This window comes from Ovis aries, chromosome 13 (genome assembly GCF_016772045.2).
Source record: "Ovis aries strain OAR_USU_Benz2616 breed Rambouillet chromosome 13, ARS-UI_Ramb_v3.0, whole genome shotgun sequence".
NCBI classification, from domain to species: domain Eukaryota; kingdom Metazoa; phylum Chordata; class Mammalia; order Artiodactyla; family Bovidae; genus Ovis; species Ovis aries.
Window position 1 is genome coordinate 9,065,979 of NC_056066.1, and position 12,961 is coordinate 9,078,939.

At 40.1% G+C, this 12,961-nt stretch overlaps 1 protein-coding gene across 2 annotated transcripts in view; it reads left to right on the top strand.

Annotated features, from left to right (window-relative positions):
• Positions 1 to 12,961, top strand: part of MACROD2 (mono-ADP ribosylhydrolase 2) — a 2,324,156-nt gene that overhangs the window by 1,685,669 nt on the left and 625,526 nt on the right. The gene's annotated exons all lie outside the window — the stretch shown is intronic.

Here is a 12,961-nt window from a genome sequence, read left to right on the forward strand (position 1 = left end):
GAACTGGGTTGGTTTCATTAAGATGAAAAATTCAGGGATCGTCTGGTTCTGTTTTCCTGAAGGAGTTACCTTTGTTGATAGGGGATTTCTGATGTTTGTTAATTTTTTTCAGTAATCTAAGATCACTTTATATATTACCAATCTTTAAAACAACCTCTGAGTGTGATATTGGAGTGGGTTTGACTAATTGCGCTAAATCATCATGATGGGGATTTTTTTTAATGAAACTGAATATTTCCATCATTGTACATCATGCCTGTTTTTCTACTTATTTAATAAGATCTTCAGGATATATGCAGTGATGTGTAAAAGGATTATTCAAGTAAACCAAGGAACACAATAAGTAAATATGCTATGGAGGCTTGGATTTTAGAGGTTCAGTGATTAACATATAACAGCAAATAGGTTTCAGACAACACACAATATTGTACATTTTTCTTATGATTTTGGCTTTGTCCTCATTTGCTCATGAGTACTGTAGAGTATTTTGTTCCATTTATGATGGCCCGTGAATTTAGCTTTCTCCTTTGGTAGGAAACAGATTATTTGGAAATGTCTGGGTATGGAAAGAGACTATGGGAGTTTCCTAATGAGAGCTCTTGGCTTTTCTGTATTTAAATAAACAGCAGTGTCATTTTTGCTAACTACTCTGATTTCAGCATTTTTAAAACAGGTATGAAAATTGTTGATCTCAAGTAGAAGACCATGTGGTCAGACATACCCATTTTGGTGCTTGCTTTTTCTTTTCCTCTTGCTTTTAAAAGGTGTATGTAGGACAACTTCAATTTAGAGGATAACTTTGATGTATGGCAAAACCAGTACAATATTGTAAAGTTTAAAAAAAAGGAATGCATAAATGAGGCAATTAGCTATGCAAAAAAATATAGACAAACATAGGATAAAAGTATAAGGATGGCAAAATATATATCCATGTAAAAGTAAATATAAGAAATCTGAGTGATATAATAATATCAGAGAAGGAAGATATTGGAATAAGATATATTACCAGAGATTAGGGGGACTTTTCATAATGATAAAGGGTTTGATTCATCAAGAAGAGATATTAAGTCTAGAATGTTTACATCCAGTAACTGAATGGCATCATACATGAAACAAAAGAAGGAATTTTTAATTGAAAGAATAAATAGATACACTCTCAGTTATAGCTGGATAATTCAAGACTGTGTTCCAAATAATTAATAGAAAGTAGACAGAAAATCAGTAAGAATATAAAATATGTATATAACACTGTCAAACAACTTGACCTAGTTAACATCTGGAGAACATTCTGACAACAGCAACATGTACATTCACTACAAGTGCAAATGAAATAATAACCAAAGTAGACCATATTCTAGGTCTCAAAACAAGTCTCAAAACTTAATAGGGCTTAAGATTTTATAGAGTGTGTTCTCTGAACAGAATCAAATTTTGAACAGAGATCAGTATCAGATAAAAGCTGAAAAATCCCTCAATATTTGGAAATTAGCATACTTTAAAAAACAAGTTTAACAAATTATTTGAACAGATGCTTTACAAAAGACATAGACATGTCCAATAAACATATGAAAAAAAAAAAGTTCAGTATCTTTAGTTATCAGGGAAATGCAAATTTAAACCATAATAAAATACTACAACGCACACATTAGAATAGCTAAACTTCAAAATACAGTTGACTCTTGAACAACCCAAGGGTTAGGGCACCAACTCTCTGTTGATATCTGCATGTAAAAATCTGAAACCAGCAGTTGAAAGTCTGAATGTAACTTAGAGTTAACCCTGGAAGATCCTGCATCTGTGGATCCAAGCAATTGTGGGTAGCACAGTACTGTGATGCATACAGTTGAAAAAAATTTACTTGTAAATGGATCCTTGCAGTTCAAACACTTGCTGTTCAATGGTCAACTGTATTGACAATACCGAGTGTTGGCAAGATTATAGAGCAACTAGAACTTCATGCATGCTTTCAGGGCTATAAAAAGTATAGCTACTTTGGAAAACTGGCAGTTTCTTAAATAGCTAAACATAAAACTACCATAAGGCCCAGCAAGTCCAAGAGAAACAAAGCACATAAAGACTTGTACACAAGTGTTCATTGCAGCTTACTCATAATAACCAAAAACTGAAACAACTCAAATGTCCATCAACAGGTAAATGGATTAAAAATTGTAGTATATACATATAATAAAAAATCCTACTCAATAAAAAGGAATGGGTAATGATACACACACACACACACACACACACACACACACACACACACACAATAACCTCAAAGATGCAGAGTAAAAATTAAACCAAAATAGACAGTTTCCAAAACATTTATTTGACATGTATTATTTTCACAACAATCTTGCAGAACATGTAGGGTAGGTATTGCTATCTTTATCTTCATCTGGAATCAAATGGTTAAATGACAAACTCAAAACTTCAGCATCTCAGAGCCAAGAGTCTGACCTGCCTCTCCTGATGCTAAGAGCCATTCCTCCTTGGAATGCTCCTGAGGCTAGGAGAGACGTTCAGTTCCTTTGAAAGCTGGTACTCTTCAATATTTCTCTCAGTCATAGTGAAGACCCATCTGCTTGGGAAAAATGTAGTGTTTCATGAGTTGAAAACTGGTAAATGAGCGTGCGTATTGGTGTGAATCCATCATTTCCAGTAAAGTAATAATCCAAGGACATTTCCCACACTGGAAATCCCCATGAGCCATCTTGGCATGTGATGGGAATACACATAACTACATAAAACATAAGTAATGAGGAGGAACAAGCATGTTGGTCACGTCTATACCTCACTGACACATTTTTCTGATGGAGTCTCCCTAGTTAAATAATTCAGAGAGGTGTTGTTTTGTTTTGTTTTGTTTTTTTAGATACTTGTTAGCTTAGCTTTCCCACCTAATGTGTGGTTTTTTTTTTTTTTTCCTGCTCTGATCTCCTTACTAGCCTACTCTCTTTGAGTTCATTCTTTTGCTGTCTTATTCTTTCCATGCTCATGTCTTAGATTCATTGTAGGGAATCTACATAATTTGGATTAAGAAACATAACTTAGTTATTGTCATTACAACTTTAAACAGCATATGTGAATGCTTTTTCAAGAAGCTCCCTAAATATGCATCAGCTAATTTAATTTCAACAAGTCAGGTTTTGCCTAATAAATGAATTATAAGTTGTGCGGCATAGATAAAAGCTATACAAATGGATTATCTAGCAATATTTTGATGTATTTTTTGCTCTGTTGACAAACTAGGTTAAGGACTTTTTCAGTTGTCTCTTCATGGCAGTATTCTTTTGGCATCCTGATTGTTTAAGCTATTTATTCATTAATTCACTCTTTTGATGTTTATATGTTGAGTCTCACTCAAAACCAGACACTTTGCTAATACTAGAGACAGAATGCTGAAAAAAAATACATTTTCTTATGATGTTCATAGTCTAGGAAAAGAGAAATCTAAGTTAAAAAAATAAATAGAATATCTCAAAGAGTACAAAGTAAAACCAAGTAATTGCATAGTGGGTTCTCGGGGAATGTGGTTTTAACTCTTTGCGACCCCATGGACTGTAGCCCACCAGGCTCTTCCGTCCATGGGGTTCTCCAAGCAAGAATACTGCAGTGGGTTGCCATTTCCTTCTCCAGGGGATCTTCCCAACACAGGAATCGATCCCAAATCTCCTGCATTGCAGGAAGACACTTTAACCTCTGCGCCACCAGGGAAGCACTTTTGCAGAATGTAGAGATTGTATTGAGGACATCACGTTGGGATGAAGGTTTGGATGATGGGAAGCCAAGCCACACAAGAGGTCTTCAGGAAGGACATTCCACACGGAGAGAAAGCAAGAGGCGGACCCTGAGGGGAGAAAGTTTACTGTTTGCAAGTACAATAAGAGAGAGAGTGTGGTGGAACAAAGAGATAAAAGAATAGCAGGAGACAAATTTGGACAGACCGTCAGGGGTCAGATGGAAATGTTGTGGTTTCATGGAGAGACTTTGACTTTTTTGCTAAGGCTTTTAATGGGAAATTGTTGAGGGTTTGGGACAAGGAGTAGCATGAGCAGATTCACCTAGAGAATGACCAAAGTCTGGTTGCTACTTGGAGAATGGACTTGAAAAATGTCTGAGTACAAAGGGGAAGACTGATTAAGGGGGCGCTGCAGTAAACCCATGCAGGAGACAAATGTTGCTGGGAACACAGTGATGGTGGAAAAGGGGGCAAGGGCGTCGGGTTTAACATACAGTTTTTTTTGTTTGTTTGTTTGTTTGTTTTTCAGAACAGTTGATTTGATTCTGTCCTGTCACACAAATCACACATTCCCACATTGAGAGGGCTGACTGGTACACCTGGGCCCAGGGGTGGGACTGGGAAAAGCATGTTCTGTTCATCCACCATCAGCTTGCTTCACTTGCCTGCAGTTTAGGCTCTGAGGGTGCTCTTGTCACCACATATTTAAGGGGCCTCAGGGACCTGGAGCCCAGCTGAACAAATATTAATAGTGCAGTTGACTCTGACTGCAGTGGCTCAAACGGAAGAGATGGAGCAGCACTTTCTTAAAAACAGGAAGGTGAATTCTCAAGAGGATATAATTAGGGCATATTGGTGACCCACCAAAACTAAGAAATATAATGACTTCTGACTGAAAAATTGAGAAAACAAAAGAGAATATTCACTACTGAGAGTTGAATTATTGCTCTGGGAAGACCAGAGAGATGGATTATCTTAAACAAAGACCAGAAACATAAGGAGATGGAAATCAGGATGCAGAGATAATGTGCGAGGCAGGGAGACCCAGAGATCAGACGTGAGGTGGGCAATGAGGAGTGGAGATTACCCACTGGCATTTTCAGCTTAATCAAGAATTAAGAACTCACAAGTTCAGAAAATCAAGAGAAAAGCATGTCAGAGTTGACTATAAAAAGTTGACAGCATGTGGCATGGTAACCCTTCCAGAAGCACCCATTTTTTTCAAGTAGAAACTTTCTTAAAGAGACAAGTGAGCAAAACAAGGGGCCCTATGGAAATGAGCGGCAGAAATGCGGCCCAGATGTCTGCCTTGGGGAGACTGCCCCGTGTTATGGTCCGCAGCTTCATGCATTCCTCATTTCTCACACCATCTAAAAATATTGTTCCTCGTGAAATAGTGATTTCCTCACTGCACAGCTCGGAGGTTCCCCTTTCCTATCTGGAAGTTAGGCTAAATGGTGTTTCTACAGGGCCTGTTCTGTTGGTCCACCCTGGGGACTCATCTGCCTTCTGGGTACCAGTCTCCAGAGCAATGTCTGTATTTGTCAGTTTTTCCATAGGTAGCAGAAGAATAGGATGTCTTTCACTTGTAAAAGCTACAAATGGCTTGATGTTGTGAGCCATTTGCCCATTATGGAGGCCATGTTCAGTGATTTCAAATACCCCAAGGGAGTAACCATCCTACAGCCTAGAGGGCTTGTGGTTAAGGCTTCCAAGAAACTATCTTAGGCAGTAAGGCACCTAGGATGAAGATTTTGAGCCAGAACATCAGTGGATGTCCAGGACACTTGCAATCTGGAAACCCTCTGATAGTAACCAGGCCTCAGTTACAGTGTGACACAGACCTGAAGCCTACCCCTCTGCCAGTGATAAAGCAGCAGATAGCTGAGCAGAAGCATAGCATTCTGGGAGCTCTCATTAAAGCTCCGGCCTTGGGCAGCCATTGTTCAGAGCGGAGGTTGTGGTTCACCTGAGACCAGGCCCTAACTGCCTCTCTGCGGATCTTTGAGGTGAGGATGGCAGTTTTCCAGAAATCTTCCCCAATAATTTACTTCATGGGAATTCCCTCATCTCCCCTATCCTGCCCATAGACCCCTCCTCCACAAGCCATCACCCTGTTCTGCCGTGGGAACAATTCAATGCTGCAACCTTTGGTTTACCTTTGCAGACCTTCCATGGGCACTTGGCTTGACTTGGGTATCATTGACATGGAGGAGCCCCAGGTCTACATTTTCAAAATCAGTTGGTTTTCTTCTGTGTAGGAGGACGGTAGAGGTTTTTGCTCATCGCCTGCAGAGTTTGGACCTTTGCCTAACATATAATACTTTTTAACTGTGCTTTTAGCACCAACAAATTGCTGTCGAGAATGTTAAATATTATCTGCTTGTCATTTAAGTTGTTTGCTCTGTGCCTTCCAAGGGAAACAGACCTGGGTATTGCTGTTTGTCACTTTGGGTAGTTTGCCTACAGTTGAGGCAGGCCATTCCGAGATGTTGTGTGATACCTAGCCAGGTGCCCAGCTCGGCACTTGTTGCAAGCTGAGGTCCCAGACCTTACCCAGTATAGTCTAGGCCTCAAGACAACTGCTGGCAGTCAGAGAACAGAACTAGTTTTGGTCTCATCCTTGGTGTTCTTTAGAAGTTAAGATATTGGTCTCTGGTTTCAGCATCCTCCTCCCTGCCTTCCAGCATTGCAGACACACAATCCGCAAAGTATGGAAAAAGGTGAACACATTCCTCTCCCCCAGAGCATAGAACTGGGAATCCACTGAAGCTACGTGCTTCAGCTTCCTGAAAGTTTCATCTGCCGTCCTGCTGTTAACTTGACAAGATCAGGGACGCGGCCACTCCTTTCCTCCTCACAGATCACAGAGGAAGTGTCATACTTCAGCTTCTGACGCCAAGACTATTTTTTCCCCTTCTTGGCAGAGGTCTTTGAACATATGCAGTGTTAAAAATTGTTTGTCACTTTTATTTCAGAATCACATTATGGATCACCAAGAAAAAAAAAAAAAATACTGCAGGGCCTGCCTTATGTCACTGACATAGAACACCTTAGGATCTGTGTGTGTGGTTGTTAATAGGAGGGCTTAAATGAAACATGAAATGATGTTTACATTTCTGATGAGAAAATTATATCCTTCACACCAAGTTTCAATTCCTGTGGACGGTTGTTTACAGAAATGCAAAGCAATGCATTGTCTTTCAGTTCTGCAGGAGACAGAGATGTGGTTGACATGCAGAGATCTGCAAGAAGCCAGAGGTGTTGCCTGGGGTTCTCCCTGGGGGGTGTCTTTTTATGTCTAGAAGTATCATTTGAACATCTATGCAGGCCTCAGTTTCTGGAACAATTTAAGCTTAAGATGTGTGTATTAAAAAAAATAAATTCCATCTTAAAATCATCACATTCTGTTGCAGGAATGTGATTATGGTAATAACACCCATCATCATAATAGGCTGCTATTAAAATGTATCCTTTGACTAGTCCAGGCCCGGTCTTCAGGTGGAAGCCATGATGCTTATCGTCTCTGACATAATGGAAGAAAAGTATTTGCAGACTTTGCACATGTGCCATGTTCCTTTTGAGCTTCAGGAACCCTCAGGACTTGGAAACAATTTTTCTCTCTCCCTCCATCTTCCTTCCTCCTTCCCTCCATCCCTCCCTTCTTTCCCTCCTCTTTCATATACATAAACACTCATTCACTCACTCACTCTCCGCCCATTCATATGCATACTTCATCCTCACATTGTCTTGGTTGAAGTTTGTGACAAGCAGTTTCATGAGTGGCTGGATATGAGTTTTATCTCTTGATTGTGTGATTCTAAATACCCATTGTTACAGTAAAAGCAATGTCCCAAGGCAGCTTCTGCCTTTCTTGGTGGGAGATAGTGTTCAAGTGCTGGGTGTCACCATAGACCCCACCTGAGAGCTCACCAAGTGTGCAAATGCACTTCCCTCTGCATCCCCACACTGTTTTAGCATCTGTTCCCAACAGACACCCCCAAGTTGTGCAGCCAGAAATTAGAACCTCTTGCTGTTGTCTCCAGGCTTCATCATCCTATTCCCATCGATCAAGAAACACAATAGGTGGACTAATACAAACTGTGCTGCTTTAGTTAGTGATCCAAACTGGTGTTGGGAAAGGAAACTGAGGACCCACTTTAGCAACGGAGCAGAGAGAGCTGGGGCTCAGGAGCTGCCAGTGGCCATGTTCCCTGCCATGTTTTGTTTTGTTTTGTTTTGTTTTTTGGCTAGGGGGGAGGGGTTACCTTAAGAGGATATTTTGCTAAAGATGTTACTGATCATTGAGTAGTTAACAGAGTCAAAGAGCCCATTTTGCTGCCCTGAGTGAAGAATCAAAAATGTTGATATATTTTAGCAAAACTGACCTCTCATTTTAGTATCTACCACTCAAGCTAATAATTCTCAGCTAGAGAAAAGGGACAGTTGGGAATTATTTGGAGGTTTGTTTCCCAAAGCTGCATGTTTTAAGTAGTTTACCCCTTTCGCAGAACTCATCTTATGTTGAACTACTGCTTTCAGTAGAATTATTCCAGATTTTTCAAATGCATTGGGTCAGAAAAATACTTTGAGTGTTTGCTCTTAATAGCAAAGTGAGTAAGAACTCTTTTAAAAATACAGCCTTTCAGTACTTTCATGAAGGGGGAAATCATCAGCTTGTTTTTGCTGATGGCTGTATCTTCCTCTTTACTGTAACCTCGAGGTAAAGAAACATGTAAGTTTTATTGGAAGCCAGTACTGAGTAAAAGCCAAGAGTAAATAGTATGAGACAGGTGAAGCAGAGATTCTCTGTAATTAGTACTTAAGTGAACAGTTCTTTAAAAGGGAGTAAGTCTGCTAAGATGATATGAGCAGAATGTTCCTACAATTGGAATTTGTGTTTTTGAAATAAGATGGATCTCTTTACAAAATATGACTTGGAAGTCCGTGAGGCTACAGGACATCTTCCACACCTGCAGGGTTGTATCAGGGAGGCCACCGTGTAGCAGTAGCTCCTCTCCACCTTCATGGAGTCAAAATGGAACACGGCTTCAGGAAGTTGGATGGGTGAAGGTAGGGTGCGACTCAACCCTGGCTATTATTGTCTCAAAGAGGCAGATTGATATAAAAAGTAGAACATTGGATTAAAAGTCAGAAGAAAAATGTGGGTTCTAATCAGATTACTCTCTTGTATGTGTGGGTGCATGCATGCTCAGTTACATCCAACTCTTGGTAACCCCATATGCACTGTATCCCACCAGACTCCTCTGACCCCAGAACTTTCCAGGCAAGAATACTGGAGGCGGTTGCCATTTCCTACTCCAACTCTGCTGTGTAAATATGGACAATTAAAGCCATCTGTCTGTACTCTTTATCTGTAAAATGGGGAATGTGGGCCAAGTCTCTTCCAGCTCCAGAATCCATCACCACTGGTGTCGTCTTCTGGAACAACCTCACTGATACAGCCACAGTCATGTCTTTGCTCAGGTCATCATGGCATAGTCAGGCCAAAAGAAGGTTTTGTCCTGTCTGATTCTCCAGGTGATATACCAAATATCAAGCATCATTCTCACATGCTCTCTGATGCCTTTAAGACGATTCTTAATTTCCATATGGGTGTCTCTAACGACCTTGACCCATTTAGTGTAGGAGAAGGGCCCACCCTGTTGCTTTTCTGTAAATGATCTGGATTATATAGTGATTTCAAAATAGACAACCTTTAAAACTCCTTATGAAATTAAATCTGCTGATTATCCAAATGATGTGGCATTTTTATAAATAGAAAATAAACCTCTGAGCATGTGGTTGGATCTACATCTGACACAGGGATAAAAATGACACTGAGAGGCTCTACTTAAGGACGTTCTACTGCCGTTTTCATAAGCTGGAAGTGTGTGCCTTCCTTCTTGCTGAGTAGGGAGGGAAAAACAACCCTTTGCCTTGCTCTCCACCTTAATTGAATAGGATTCATGTGCTGCTATGATTGAATGGAAAATCAGCAATCCTGCCACCATCATCGAGCTTAATTCAGGCAAGAACAAGAAAGATACTTTCTCATTCTTGTGAAGTTAAATGATTTGCCTCTGAGAGGCAATGTTCCCAGCCAGATCTCAGTTTCATATGGAAACTGTGGCCAGATTTGTAGCCATCTCATTGTTTTTCCTAACACATTTGGATTTAAGGGTGGCCCCTGTGGAAGTTGCTTCTGTGGTGGCTCAGATGGTAAAAAAAATCCACCTTCAATGCAGGAAACCCAGGTTCAATCCCTGAGTCTGGAAGATCCCCTGGAGAAAGAAATGGCAACCCACTCCAGTATTCTTGTTTGGAGAATTCCGGGACAGAGGAACCTGGTGGGTTATAGTCCATGGGGTTGCATAAAGTCAGACAGGGCTGAGCGGCTAACACTTTTACTTTTCTGTGGAAACTGCACCTCTTTGACAGTGACATGGCCATTCATTATGGTAAGAAACAGGAGTAGATATGCCAAAGCTACCAGTACTTCAATCTCTTTGACACTTAAACAAAAACACAATAGAAGAAACTTCCAAAGAGTGTGGACCTATGAACATGCAAATCAGCTGAGTTATAGACTGATCTGGAGATATGGAGGAGGCAGATTGTGAGCTTAGTGATAGAAAGACTTGCTAACGTGACCTGCTCAATCAGATCAACTTCTTCTTATTTCTGTTTAAAGATTCTTAGGAAGTCTCATCATATAGAAACTTGAGGGTAGAGAAGAAAGCTGTGGCATCTTCAGTCCACACCAGGGAGCCCCTAACTTTCAATGAGGAGGCTATTTCCTTGAAGCAGAGAACAGAAACGATATTGGAGGATATCTGGGTTCTTAAACTTGTGGTGAATCCAAGTTACTAAAACCTGGTCAGAATGAAGCATTCACGTCTGTGATCCAGGTTTTGAAGGCCTGAGGCAAGGAAGGTAGATCCTGACGTACTGATCTTAGACTCGGTTCTGCAGCAAGGGTTGCAACCCCTGACACGCGCCCTGCTGGGCACCAGAGCAAGTGATGTCTGATAGTGAGGAGGTGCTTCCTGTGCCCGTAGCTTCTGCTATGTGCACTCTGTTAAAGGAAAAAAAAAAAGATGTAAATAAGAGATTTTAAATGAGGTGATTTATTTTGAGTTTTATAATAAACCTTGGTGTGAGATAAATATAAATTCACTCTTCTTCCAGTTGGTCGAGATTCTCACAAACGTCTTAGCTTCCTTCTGAATCAGTGTAATGCTAGTCCATAAGGACTTGCTTGTTACTGCTTCTCTGACATTGCTCCTAAACGTTAGCCAACAACTTCATCTCTTGCTCAATGGGGACTTTGAAAACTCCGGCAGCTTCTCTTAAAACTGCAGGAAAAACGAGCTTTGTTGAGCTTATTGAGAGACATGTTAGTTTCTAATGTAGGGCCTTCCTAAAAAAGTTTAAAGATTAATTGTGCCCATGTGAAAATTTCATTTTATGTGCTGAAATTTAGAGCCTGAATAAGGCATAAGAAAAACTCAGCTGCATTTATTTTTCAACGTAAATGTTGGCTGCTTCGAGCCTGTTGATCTTTGCTTGGTCTGGGCTCTATTTCCTGCCTGATTATACACTGGAGAAACTCCCTAATGACCCAGGCATGGCTGAGCTTGTCAGTAAGACACTGACCTGGGAATAAGGAGATTGCAAGAGAGGCTGTAGCCGTTCTAGGCCTGTTCTTTATCTGTAAAATAAGGTAAAAGTCTTCTGGGAAAATGATTAAATCATATACCAGCACCATAGCCTAAATCTACTCTATTGCCATATCTGGGAGGACAGCAGCCTATTATTTTAAAACATTTCTCCAGTCAGTGGTTGATTAGACCAGTAACTCTCATAGATTTTTTTCCAGTTAGAAAATACTATGGTGCAAGCTCATATTTATTCTCTTCAATGTGGAAAAAGATCTTCTGAGAACTGTGAGAGTAAAACTCTCTCTAAACCAGCGAACAACAGACCTTCTAACAAGGGATTTAGGAGACTTGATGGGAATGTATTGTCTAGAAGGTTCCAGAGTAGCCACCATAGCCTTCTCACTGATAGACACTTGTTTCTTCCATCCGGTAATCCCCTTTGACATGAGTTGACAAATAAACAATGTTGATCATGTCTATATATAATATATCACCTTTACTCATGTTAAATATTCATAGGATTTGCTAGCTAGGTTTCCGTGGCACCCTACATATAGTAAGGGCTTTTATTTCCTTAAGAAAGCACTTTTAATACCTTTCCGAAATCTTATTTATAGTAATCATTGTCTCTGGATACGTATTCAAATGCCTCTATGCATGAGATGTATTTAATAAGTTAGTAAAAGTCATTAACATACACAACTGAATGATTATTTGAGTATTACATACAGATGACGAGTCTGTCTCTTGGATCTTGTACAGTTATATTGGTTTCTGAAAAACGTTTTGAGAATAAAGCACCCAGTCACGTGAAGCAAATTAGTTCTCCTTGGGCATGAGGCCACCATTTAGTAGGCTACAAGGAATGTGTTTTCTGACTGGTACCATGTTGTCCCACATGGGAGCCTGTTTACACCACCTACCTGTGGATTGGCCCCTGGATATGCAGATACATGTCACCTACTGTGTTTCCAGAATCTCCTGCCACTGATGAAATTAACTATTTAAGGAATTAGAAAATAAACAGTTGTACTAAAATTCATTGCTGAAAATACTAACCAACTTAATATCTTCTGCTGCTCAAAATTCTGCTCTGAAAACAATTAGAGCATGATGGTCTGTGTGTTTGACAGTCTGAATTGATCTACAAATGACCTGGGTGTGCTTCAGTTAAGCACAGGGCAACTTGGGAATGTATTAAGTTGATTAATCATCTCATATGTTTTTCCCCTGGGTTCAGTGACATCTACAAAGATCATTTTTCTAAGAAGTTTTTCTCTTTACAAATTTAAACTCCAGGGAAATCGGATCCATATGGTCCTGATTCATTTGCACTAACTCATCAAAATGTTCTTTCCCTTATAAGTTATTGGATGTCTGCAGAGGATTTTGACTGTTTTGTATAAGTTCTTTTAAGCCTTTCTGTCTAGAGGCAGGAAATGGCCATTTGCCAGCAGTGAATGAACCCCCCAAATAGTCACGTTCTGTGCAGGAGGCAAAGGAAAAAGAAAATTCATCCCTTGCTTCTAAGTATAGTTGACTAATGATTTTCCGTAGA